General features: G+C 37.4%; 1 long non-coding RNA gene across 2 annotated transcripts; it reads left to right on the top strand.

The window, feature by feature from the left end:
* Window positions 1–8095: 8095 nt before the first annotated feature.
* Window positions 8096–11037, top strand: LOC102702086. Of its 2 annotated transcripts, none has more exons than XR_005811668.1 (5): window positions 8096–8670; window positions 8775–8932; window positions 9054–9280; window positions 9653–9797; window positions 10591–11037. It is a non-coding gene; the product is annotated as an uncharacterized LOC102702086 (long non-coding RNA). The 2 variants fall into 2 exon arrangements; XR_005811667.1 differs by having other exon boundaries at window positions 9050–9280; window positions 10591–11036.
* Window positions 11038–13510: the final 2473 nt, after the last annotated feature.

The following is a 13510-nucleotide window of genomic DNA, read 5'->3' on the forward strand; positions in this document are numbered from 1 at the left end:
CTCATCTATGATCGCAGCTCTGTCTCTAATTTTTTTCGCCTTCGGCTATATGCGGCTACATCACTACCATGTCTACAATGACCATGGCTATCACATGATCGACTACCTCGACAAAAATTACAACAAATCATCCTAGACAACTCTAGTCAAAAGCGTCCGTGTCATCGCTCTCATCCATGACACTCCCGCTATGACTGCGGGAGGGAATAGAGAAGAGAGACAAGGGACGACACAGAAGGGGATGCAGTCACCAAGGTGGAGGATCGAGACAACATAGAAGAAGACGCAGTCACCAAAGTGGAGGACTATCCATTAGAGATGCAATCGATGATGGAGAAACAAAGAAGAAAAGATGGTGAAACACAGGATTTCAAATCCAGTCGCAATCGTTCGCTTTGTTCCCGTTACGACTGAGGAGGAATGTTAGAGATATAGATACGGTTAGAGATAATAGAGTCCAATAGAAACTCTAGAGATAAAAGATAAAATCCTAGAGAGATAAGACTTGTACTCTAAGTTTCTATCTGCTATGTACCCTATAAATAGACCCGTGAGGGCTAGTGCAATATATAACAGATCACAGCAGATCATATGTTTTCTCTCCTCTTCAATATTTTTCTACAGAACGTGCAAAAGATTTGTACGTCAATATAATAGCAGAACTTCTACCTCACGATCGATTGTCGATTCTGTCTATATAATCAATTTGTTTCATTCAATCCGTGTTGACGACCGAGGTTGCACAGAACTAATTAACTAATGCGACGTCGACGATGAAAAGAACAGGTAATACTTAGGTCCCGCCGGTTTACGTTGTAACATAGATTGTCGAGTTAAATTAATATAAACTAAATTATTATAAATCGGAGTAGGTAGGATACATAATTAAGTGAAAATACTCAAGTGGAGTAGATTTTTAGCCACTTAATAATATAAAAAACACTTTTCAAGTATATTATTATATTAGAGTATTATGGGCTATGGATTATAATAATCCGTCGCGATAATCTATTCGTTTGTTTCATATTACTTTTAATAATTTGAAGTGGAAATTAATCTTCACCTTACTTTGGTTCATTATGCTACTGACGTTTGCTTTGTTTTGCTTCCTTCGGCTCCATGTTTGGGGAAAAGCAGACAAAACTGACTGACGATCGATTTCAAGAGGGCGGCAACGAGGAAAAAAAGGAACAGGGAAAAAAACAAGGGCAGTCATCGTTTTGCTTCTTAAGGGGGAAAAATATATTTATAAATACAACTTTTAGTGATTTAGAAGACAACAGAAAAAACTATGATAAAATAAACCAAAAATAAACTTTAAATTTAAAGTTAGAAATTAAAAATTTAAATTATAAGTATATAAATAGAATTGAAAAGATTAGGTGCAAGGTGTGTCGAAGCCAGGTATCGGTCAACAACGCCACGTCTGGATAGGCTTACTATCGACTATCTTTTTGAATAATATTTGATGCATTAACTTTTTATAAACATACATTTAATCATTTATTTTATTAAAAAATTGTTTACAATATGAAATATAGTTCATGCTTAAAATATGATTTGTGATAAAACAAATCATAATAAAATAAATAATAATGACATCATTTCTTCGATAAGACAGATGGTTAGTTGGTTATGGGCTCCCTTAGTCGCATCTTTAATCGTGTAGGGGGAGTACACAAACGATGTGCACGTTTCTATATAGACATTTTTGAAAAAAAAAATCGTTAGTTTGGAAAGCGTATGGGTAGAAACTATGGAAAAATCTGAGAAGAAAGATAAGGAAGGCACCGTTTGCTCCCACTTATAGTGTTATTGTAATCTAGATTATTAGAAATAATCTAAAGCAAATAAATAGACTATTATGATAGATTATTATAATCTAGAGTTCATATTACTGTACTTTGGTAAGCTTCTCCTCCAAGAATATCTTTTTCAGATTATTGGGTGGCTAAAAACATAATACGCTTGAGTATTTCAAAGTAATTACGTGCCTTGTATCCATTATATACATCTAGCTTATATAGTAATTTGGTTTAATAATTTATATTACAATAATCCTAAATACAAATAAATAGGATAAATGAAGATATCGCAGGGAACCAAGATATTTACGTGTTTGTGAGCAAATCTTATAGCACGTACAATAGCCTTACCTTACATATTGTCTCGTATATATTTTGTCTATTTTTTGTGTGAATGCTTTTACGTGTATGTGAGCAAATCTTATAGCACCGGTCGTACTAGGCGTGCCAAAAATGTGTTGACGCTGAAAATAACAACAACGGTCACACATGTAGGCCTGAGAGTTAATCTTAGAACACTCCAGTGTAGGACCTAATTCTTAGAATTGCTAGGCGTGCCAGTCAGTTTGATCCTGTAACTGACAAGATATAACATGGAAAACAGTTAACCCTGAAATCGCTATCGGCTGGATAGCCGATATCGTCCCAGGACCCTAGCCGATGAATTAGATGATCGGCTTTACGGGAATTTTAGGATAATCAGTGTAAATACGCTCAATCGGCTGAGTCAGAAGCAGAGTAAACGCTAAACAGACTAACCAACCAATTAATCTTAAAAGATCGGACTCAACCAAGACAGTTTTAAGATTAACCAGCCAATCGCACGTAAAATCGACAGCCGATAAGAGACTAAATATGAAATTCAATATAAACTGGAATGCTATACCAATTACTAGCATAAAACAATAACAATTAACTGCGTACATGCTCATACCAGATCTAAAAGATTGGACTCAACCAAGACAGTACAGATCTAGGCATAACCATGCATGAAATCGACCAAGCATTGTAGCATACGAGCAATAGGATGACAAACCAGAGTAATGTATCAACTTACTCATTAACCTCAGCCGATTGGACAAACGTCTACAAGTAGATCACACTAAATACACATAGATCGGATCTAACCAAAACAATATGCGATCTGGTACGATATAATCATAGAAATATGAAGATCGATGGATTTAACAATTAAATCGACACATTACTTGGGATAATGTTGGCTAGAACTCCAGCGATAAACTCTCACAGGCACTCAATCCAATCTGATTACATAGACCTGACCAGCTAGATTGATCGGACCGAACTGAGACAGAATCAATTTGACTGGAATCATGCCCGCATACCAAACGGAAGAACTCGTGAGTATTTGCTAGAGAACTACTACTACTTCAAGCTAAAACAGATCAAAGCAATAATAGAACTCAGCCCGCCGATCAACCAGGTAGGAGATCGGACCTAACCGAGACAATCTTGTTCTAGTTGATTGACGGGTTTTGACGAACTAGAACTTACATTGTGAAGCTGACAAACCCCGCGCCGAAAGCCCAAGCAAGTCGAGTATTTTGGTGATGCGCCGAAGATGTGTGAATTGATCTGAAGATGATCTACAATGACCCCGGGCACACATATTTATACCCTCGGGTGCTAACTAACCTAACCGGATAAGAATCCGTATAACTAACTTGTTGTATCCGGACTTTAATAAAATTTAAAAATTCTAAACAAACTCTAAGATAAAGCTTAATTAATCTAAACGGACTCGCAACCCATACTAAATCTATCTATAAACTTTGGGCCTAATCGGACTCCACTTCCTGTCCGGTTTGAACTCTATTGGCTGCATTCGTGCCGCTTTCAATCTCTTGTCTCTAGCCAATTCGTCATTTTCTTGTCCGATTGGGTCTTCAATTGCATTTTAATCCATAATGGTGATTTACTAAAGTCTGGCGTTAACAATGATGTACGACGATAAATTATAAAATCACACCTTAATGAAAAACAAGAAGACTGCTTAAAACTAAAATACCACGCTAAAAAAAAGGTATATCCTTTCATGTATGGATAGCGAGATTATGCATATAAGCTGTTGGTTTACGATCGAGTAGTTTATAGCCCCTGTTTTACTCAAACTTGAAAACTGAAAATGGTAGAACAAATTAAAGCTAGCTATTGACAAGGACATCACCTAGGATTTACACAATATCTAATCATGCTCCACTCATTGGTCTTTCTATTTAAGTATTATTACTGTACCTGTCTACTACCGGACCTCATTTCTCTTCATCGCCTGTTGTATTAGCGTTCTTGACTTGACTCCAGGTGAAATTAAGTACGAATTAAATCATACCCATTGCGTCAACATAACAATGTCCTTGTTTAGGGAGGTTAATATCTATATGAACGTGACTACGTCATGCCCAGTAGCGCGATAAAAAACATATCCTGCGTGCACATAAAAAAGGAAAGAGAAACTCTTAAAAGAAAGGAAAACAAATCACGATAAAAAAAAGCCCCTGACCCCATGCTCCGTCCCCCTCCACGCGTCGTCGCCTTGACAATGCCATGCCCAGAAAGAAACAACTGGAGATCAATGGGAAGGGAGGAGAAATATGGTCATATCCAAAACACATAAATTCATATGTGAGTCTGATTTTTATTCAGATGAAACCAAATTTACCCGCTAAAATCAAATTACTTCTATATATAATTTAAATTACTTGTATCTAAAAACAAAATTACTTCTATATAAAATCAATAGTTGCTTTTATTTAGAACAAAGTTACTTCTATCTAAAATCAAAAATTACTTTTACTTAAAACAAGGTTACTTTAATATGGAATAAAAGTTACGTCTATATGAAAACAATGTTACTTCTCTAAAACAAAAGGTTATTTTTATCTGAAAACAAAGTTATAAAAACAATTGCTTCTAAAACAAAATGTTACTTTTATATGAAAACAAAGTTACTTCTATGTGGTTCGATCGTTAGGGGGTGGCCGTCTCTGCTTCTTTAGCAGGCAGCAGAGGAACATGAAGCTGGCAAGCAGCAGCAGCATGCACGACGTACGCCCACCACCGTCAATGTGGACACCCCGGAGCCAAACGACTGTGAGTTGGGCGACGGGTTGGATGGGTGGTTCGGCGTGGACGTGCGACCTCCCCCAACCCCCGGACGACGGTAGGGAGGGCGTGTTCAAGGGCGGTGCCGGGGTAGCCGGTCCGGTCGGGGCCGACAGCAGCGACGCGGAGAGGACGGCCGGGGCCGAAGTAGACCACGGCGTGGGAGGCGACGCAGAGGGCACGGCTAGCGGCTTTGATGCCGGCGCGGGCGGGGACGGCATGGATGGCACCGCCGGCGCCAGTGGTGGGGTGGTGTTGTTTGCCGCTGGTGCTGCTTGCTTGTGGCAAGGTTGGCGCCAGTGCGGCGGTCGGCGACGACATCGCCTCCTGCTTCTCAACGAAGCGGGTTTTCTGTACTGCCTAAGCTTTGGCAGCCACGCGCGGACGCCTCCAAGCAAGGAGTAGTAGAGTAGAGTGATCGGACGGTTGTCGCGTTCGTCGCTCCGTAAGTCTATCAGTGCGTGCGCACTGAATAGATTTTACGTATCTATATCTGCTCGTAACATGTACCAACTCGTTTTACTTATTATATGTTCGTTATTTATCATTCTTTAAATCCGATTCTTTAAATCCGATAGCTAAAATTATCTTCGTATTGATCGAATGACTAGGATAGACTTGACCTCTCCTTATGTAAACTTTGCATATATATCAGAGACTTTCTAAAAATAGAAAGTATTTTACTAGTTATAGAGTTTCCATGTAAGAAATTAACTTTAAAATTAGAAACAAGACAAATACTTTATATGTATTAGACTTCATATAAAGATAAATAAATATATATATTTAATCATAAATTTTCCATAAATTTACGATGTATACCTTTATAATCAAAGTTTAATCACACTATTGGTATGTCATGCGCAGTAGTAAAAGCTAGGGCGAAACACCATTAGAACACCACCAATAAGACCAACAAAATAAAGTTCATGTTCAACACTATGACACAGTTACACTAATCAAAAGATCAATCAGGACTCTAGACCACTATTGCTAGGCGTCTAAGTAATCAAATCAGTAACAATAATATAAGAGATAAGCTAGTCTTTGGTAAATAGAAATGAATATGCGAGGTTCTAGAAATATTTTGTCCGTACCATCTTTTTATGTTTTTTATGTGAAATAGGTAAACTTTTTGATCAGTCAAGTAATACATCAGTACAGAATAAGTTTTCATCATCGAAACTTATGTCCACCTCCCGCTAATAACGAACAGGAAACACAACCAACATAAACATCTTCACTTTGTTATAAACATTCATATATTTTTTAAACTGAAAAGAACTCATGCGATGAATATTTGCTAGGTATCATATGATCATTTATTATTAATTTAGATATACTTTTATGTAATATAAGAAGACATGACGAATTTTTTAAAACATAAAAAATTTAGCTATTGCATTATATCTTATTTAATAATTGCACAGTTGTTTTATCCTTTTGAAATATTCAAACATCAATAAATTTTCATTTATTATAAGAAGACGAAATGCTTGTATTGGATGCAAAACATGTTTACATAAAGTAGCTTTCATTAAATTTAGCTTCATAGAGTTTAAATTTTATTGTAATATTATATATTGTAAAAAAAATATTTAATAAAATTATCCTTGCAATGTGCTAATATGGCCATGTACTGATTGTAATATTAGTGTATCAATTTGTTGCCATAATGTTTCTAAAATTAGTGTATAAACTTGGTCCTTCAAGGTATGAAATTACTGTACAACCTTGAAAACTTGTAATTGCAATGTGTTCCAATTTATAATTAAATATGTAAATCTACAACTGGCGCTATTAACTGGTGATTCACTATTGTCTTGTCAGATTTTGTTTAAATAATAATCATATTAACAAATGCTTGATAGACAAACAACTTCGAATGTTTAGTTTATATGATTGCATTAAAATATTTTATGATATTATATCTTATTTGCATTACTAATTGAGTCATAGCATTAGCACGAGTACAATACTAGTGGTAAGAAGTACCCGACGAGCTTCTCAGAATTTAAAAAAAGTTAAAGGGTGATAGTCTTAGAATTTAAAAATCCGTTTTATATTATAAGATGTTATGCTCCTATCTAAATTTACATAGATATAAATGAATCTACACATAATATGTGTATATAGACACACGCATATGAATCCATGGATAAATCTAGGTATAGCAAAAATTGTTATAATATGAAACAAAGATTCAACTTATATAATAGTGACACATAAATATATACTATTAATATGTGTCATATCTTTTGTACAAACATTGTATTAGATGAATGATAACAAATTAGAAAATCACAGTTTTGAGACTACAAAACCCCTTGTTTTCCACCAGCACTCTTTTCAAACTGTTAAATGACGTGTTTTTTATAAAAAAAGCTACAATAAAGTTGTTTTAAAAATCATACAAATTTATTTCTCAAGTTTTTATAGTTAATAATTATTTAATCATATACTTATCCATTATTACGTTGTACTTGTCGGTTACTAACCAATAAAAGAACACGGACTGAGTTGAGATTTCATACCTGATCCTAAGAACGAAAATCAGACTAACTATTAGGGAGAAAGTACAGACCTTATCATTTCCTTAAAGCCGGTATTAGATATGGGCTAAATTAGGCCCAACCAAACAGCATATCCACGGATTTAGTTTCTTCCACATTGAAAGAAACTATTAATGGTACTTTATGTAAAACTTAATCACCTCTAACTGCACACCAGCAGGGGAGGATCCAGAGAAAAAATAATAGTGGGTTAAAAGTACTTTTATTTAACTTTTAGATGGAATTTTAGCCCATCTTACTATATATGATATGTTAAAAAATTTTAATAGGGACTTGTCATGAATTGCATAATTCGGAGTCAACTTGTTTTCCTTTTCACAGGTTGAATGACTAACCCATGATGTCCTATATCTACTCCCTAACGACCATATTTAAATAGGGATTTTGGTTTAGGGATGTGACTTATCACCGTATAGCACACCAACTCAATTTACTCATTGGATAAATCTGACGGCCTGAATCAATCTATTCTACATCGGACGGCCCAGATCAGTATGCCTGCCTCCCTCCCATCCCGCGTGTGCACTCTCCTTCGCCCAGCCGCATCCCAAACCCTAGCCACCGCCACTCCTCCTCGGTCGCCCTCCCGCCGCTACTCCCTCCTCCGTCGCCCTCCCTCCTCGGTCGCCCTTCCTCCATCGCGGTACTCCCGTTCCGCCGCCGCCGCCCTACCATCCCTCCATCACTGCCTCCATCGCCGACGGCTCTGCCTTCGTCGACCCCGCTGAGCTCGCCGGCTGCGCCGACTCCGCCGAGCCCGCCGCCGCCTCCTTCACCTCTTCCATCGCCGAGTGTGCTGACTCCGACGCCGCCTTCAAGTCTCCAACCACGTGGACTCTGCCCCTCCACCGTGCCGCCGCTCGGTAGATCCATGCCGCCGCCCCGCCTCTGCTCCGGCCGCCGCCTCCGCCGCTGACTCCACCGGCGGGCCCGACGCTGCCTTCGCTCTCGGCGCCATCGGGTGCCACGGCAGGGAGCGGACGCGGCCCCGCCTCAAGTCCCGACTCCGCTGCCGCAACCGACGTTGTTTCCGCTCCCGACTCCGCCGCCGCCTCCGTTCCCAACTCCACCGCCGGTAGCCGCGGAGGCGAGCGGACTCACTCCCGCCTTCGCTCCCAACTCCGCCGCCGCGGCGGACGCCGCCTCCGTTGCCGACGCCGCCAAATCAGGTAGCCTTCTGATCTGAGTAATTTTGCCACGGGTCGAGGGATAATTCGATTTGTCCTAACCCTGTATAGGATGCTTATGGAGTGTTCGATTGGCTTCGTTTTAGGGTTGGAGGCTGCGGAGCAAGAACCTTCCAATGCTGCTGCTGCCCAAGCTGAGGGTGATGACCATGGTGATGTTCATTAGGAGGATGTCGGTGCAGACGACGGTTACTCGCGGATGACAGAGAAGCAGAAGAAGCTATTCGAGCTTCGGCTGAAGATGGTGTGTTCATCGGCGACTTTCTCTTTTTTGTTTTGCCTTTTCATTCAGATGATGCAGCTGTTGTCTCTGCAATCCGGTATTTATATTCTTGATGCTTCTTTCTGACGCAAAATGAAGCTAGGAAGGCAAATCAGCAAGTGATGGTGGTGGAGAAGAAGAGGATGGAGCCTCGCACCGAGAGTAGAGGTGTTTCGAAACAAAAATGGCTTGAAGATAGGAAAAAAGAAGATTGGAAAGCTGGTTGACTCATGGGCTAGACATGACAGTCTTACATGCTTGATACGCAAGAGATGGCCGAAGCAAAATACAAGAAATGGGAAAATGAACCTGCAACATATGGTTGGGATGGTGAGTCCCATCTCTTATTTTTCATTCAATGGATAAACAGAGACGTGTTCTTTACTTTATAACCTAACCTAAATTCAGTCAATACACTAATATTAGAAAGAAAATGAAAGAAGCAAGAGTTTTGTTTGCTTTGTGTATGCAATCAATCCTATTGAAATGTTCTACTGTTTTGAATGCTTTTGAAATGGAGTAATTGTAATGATAGAAGTGTTTAAATGTAATTATTACTGCATAATGGATTGGAGGTTAGATTTTCTGCACAAAATGAAATTCAAGATTTATAATCCAACAGAGAACAGTACTAATAGGAGAACACATAATTTACAAAAACTGCAAACGGAATTGACTTGGCCGAACATTTTCTTGATATAGATCAGGTGAAGAGAATATTGATACATCACTTCCAACTTCATGTATCGACAACAGATTTCTCCCAACGATGATAGGTTGGGAAAAAATTCCAGCTGAGACTGGCAGGATGGTCATGGAAATGATGATATCAATTTGGTAACTCCAGGTGAGTTTTTCTAAAATATTACTGCTGCACATACAAATCATAATTAGGTGTTATTCATATTTTTATGCAATAAGAAAATTTATACAATCAGCGAGCGATGATTGATACAGTTCTAATTTAAGTGCAGTTCTTTATCTCCAGCATAATGTAGTACTGTGTCTGTATCTATATAAAGGTGCATGCAATTAAGACTCATGTGCATTCTACTTAAGAATCAGGTTTAAGTTCAAATAATGATTTTTGCATATTGCTTAATGTTTATTAATCTTGGGGGCATGGAAGGCTTCTAGCAGAACTAAATTCATTTTCACACTATTTACGGAAAAATTCATTTTAACACTTGAAGTTTGCACTCTGTATGAAATTGATTCTGGTTCAATGTGATGACTACAATCCACCTTTTCAATAGCATCATCATTTTGTGAAATCGCCATGCTTGAATACTCAAAACTTCAATCACAGTGTTTAAATACAGCTCAAAACTCTTTCAGTTATAAAATTGATTGTAGGCAAAGCATGATGGTAGCTCAAAACATAGCAGCACTTTTTTCTTGCAAAGATAAAGCACTGAATAATTTGGGAAGATAAAATTTTCATGCTACTGAATGCGCAAATACATTTACTATTATATGTATTACAGCTACCTTCTTAGCTGAATAAAATATCAGGAGTATGTGACTTCTTGTTCATTATTCTAATCATCACCAACATTTCCCTGGTCATTTCTATGGGCTTCTTTTTACTATTTTAATTCAATACTGCACACTTTATTGATATAGCCTACTTCATGCAGGCCAATATGCAGGACAGTTTCAGATGTTGTGTATATTTTGGAAGCAATTGTTGGACATGACCCAGAAGACGCAGAGGCAACTTGTATGGCTACACAATATATCCCAGGTGTTTACACGAAATTCTTGAACATAGATGGGCTAAGAGGCAAGAGGTTGGGAATCCTCGGGAAATATTTCTTTCAGTTTGTACATTTTAACCATCGTTATTTTTCTTTTCGTGTGTTTGTCTACTTGTCCAATCCTGGGTTTGATTTAGATAGGAATGTTCTCTCAAAGTTACATCCTGTCAAATATCTTGTGTTTTAATCTTTCAAGGATTCATTATCAAGCTAACAGCGAACTAATCTGTGACTATATATTTCTGTAGTCAGACACTTATTTTGTGTAGGGATAAAATGCGATTGGTTGCGTTGAACTATGATTTTCGGGTTTCATTTGTTATTACTTATATAGCTTTGAAAAGCAGTCTAAAGGTTTCTTTTATCAAATGACATTACCATGACCTTCCTCGTGTTTTAGCATATCAGAAACTATATAATGTATGATGGTTGTGAACTGAAAGTAAAATTAGGTATAAAATACTTTGGTGATTATTCAAAAAAAAGGTTACCATGATTCAGGGAACAAATGGCTTAGTTTTGGTACACATTGCTTTAGTGTGGTTCCACGAAATTAGTTTATATCTGATATGGCGAGTTTTTTTGAGAATTAACATTATTTTAATGGGAAATCACAAAATTAGACGGCATCGTAAAAAATCACAAATTTAGGGTCATGTCAAACTGCTGTAGTTTGATAGGACCCCTATCGAATGGCCAGCAGTCGACTAGGGAGGAGATTAGACTAGATCTCTAGCGTTGCAGTTAGGTAGGGCCTGTTGAACTGCCTCTGTTCAATAGGGGGCTGTCCCAACTACCAAAGGTAGTATATGAATATAAATACTATGATACTGTAGCGTTAGCACGTGCATATTAGCTAGTACTTCCATAGTTTACTTTTCAGCTTACAACCCGCTACAAAACTTTCAATTCTAAAATTCAATTCTGTAGTTAATTTTAGGGTTTTTTGTCGTATTTTTTTATTTGCTAATACAGAACTGTTTCTTATTCTTGGTAGTCCGTTACAAAGTTTATAATTAGCTCTAGATGAAACGGTAAGAGTTACTACTATTGGAATGTGACCGCAGAAGTTCATCTTTCTTGGAATTACCAAACTAGGATCAATATACCGCAAAAATGGATACTACCTCCGTTTCATAGTGTAAGGCTTTCTAGCCTTGCCAATTTTACCAATTAATAAATGTATATAATTTATATATATGTCTAGATTCATTAGTATCCATATGAATCTAGACAAAGCTAAAAATTCCTATATTGTGAAACGCAGGAGTAGTTATTAAGCTCGTTGGGTTGTTTATATTAAGTACAAATCAAACTATAAGCTATTATGGAAGAGCAAATGCATGTCTAAAGTCAGTTTGTGGATGGCTTCTTCTAATGGATAGATTAGGGCATTGTCTCTCCTCGTAATTATGCAAGTAAATTTGATGAAATGAAGTAATGGGGAGAAAAGAAAAAAAATCGCCGTAATGCATAACAAGACTCTTAGAATTTATTAAAGAAATTTTTGTTATATGGGATGGATAAAAGACAGGAAGAATAATAAAAAATATTTTGTTGTATTAACTAAGAGAACATATATGACTCTTTATATGCGTCTTTATAATATGAGTTTTTATTACTAACATGGGTAGAGTAAGATTGACTCTGAACTCTACCTCTGAACACGTCGTATGGTCAAAAAAAAATGTGCCCTATCGGATTATGCCATGGAATGTGTTCTTCGCAATCAGGAACGAACTGAAACTATGTTACCTTTCATTTGATTATCCATCTTCCAAGGATTGCTAGGCGACTTTTGGAATTTTATGAAATACCACACTTAATTTTCCCATGATGATGGATTCAGCACGTAAGCATTATCACAGGTTTCTCTATGGGAAGTTTCTTAGAAACTGTTTAATTTTTTAGAACAAGCCAGTCTCCATTCGTTCTTGGTGCAATTATCTTAAGGACGACTTCGTTTTGCTCCTTTTTAGATATTCTGAGAGAGAAAGAACTCTGGATCAGATCTTTGTGACTCTACTGTATTTTATCTTTCCAGTTAATCAATGAAATCCTAACTGTGCTCTTACTTTTAAAAACTATAAACTACCTTGACTGTGTTGGTCCAGCTGATTTTTCTCAGTTTTCTCCTCGGCTTGTCCGTGTAGTTTCCTGAACAGCTAAATGATGCATTTCTTTTTGCCAAACGCTTTTGTATCGAAGTTCATCATCTCAATGTTCGAAATTAGATTTTCAATGTTCCAAAAGTTAATTCCATTGTTTATACCACTAAATAACTATTAAAAACACAAAATTTTCTAAATATCTCATGTTACGGTGCTTGCTATTGTTTTTCTCTACTCTATCCACAATTTTTAGACAGTTTGGATGGTGTCAAGATTCGTCCAACAGTTTATATTTTACTGTCAGAGGATATCTTCTCAAGCAAGAGATGTAACGGACCCATTCTTTGGTTGGGCCTAGGGGACGTAATTACAAGACTAAGTACAACCGTCATACTCGATAACACATGTCGAACAAATGCAATAAATAGATCCATAAGAGTGTACAAAGGAAATAAAATCCTGGGGGTTACCTTTCGCATAAAACATCTTCAAAGTAATTACTTTAGCAAAAGTAAGACATTGAGAATTAAATAATAATATTAAACCAATCACTGGTTAGTGCTAAACCACAATAAACTAGACCCAACCAATAGTAATATTATACTAGGCCACACAATACCAATGCTACTAATACTATGCCAAATCACACCGTACTAGTTTAACCCATCTATCTTAACCATCTTTACCAT

The sequence above is a fragment of the Oryza brachyantha genome, chromosome 4 (genome assembly GCF_000231095.2).
Source record: "Oryza brachyantha chromosome 4, ObraRS2, whole genome shotgun sequence".
In the NCBI taxonomy this organism is placed as follows: domain Eukaryota; kingdom Viridiplantae; phylum Streptophyta; class Magnoliopsida; order Poales; family Poaceae; genus Oryza; species Oryza brachyantha.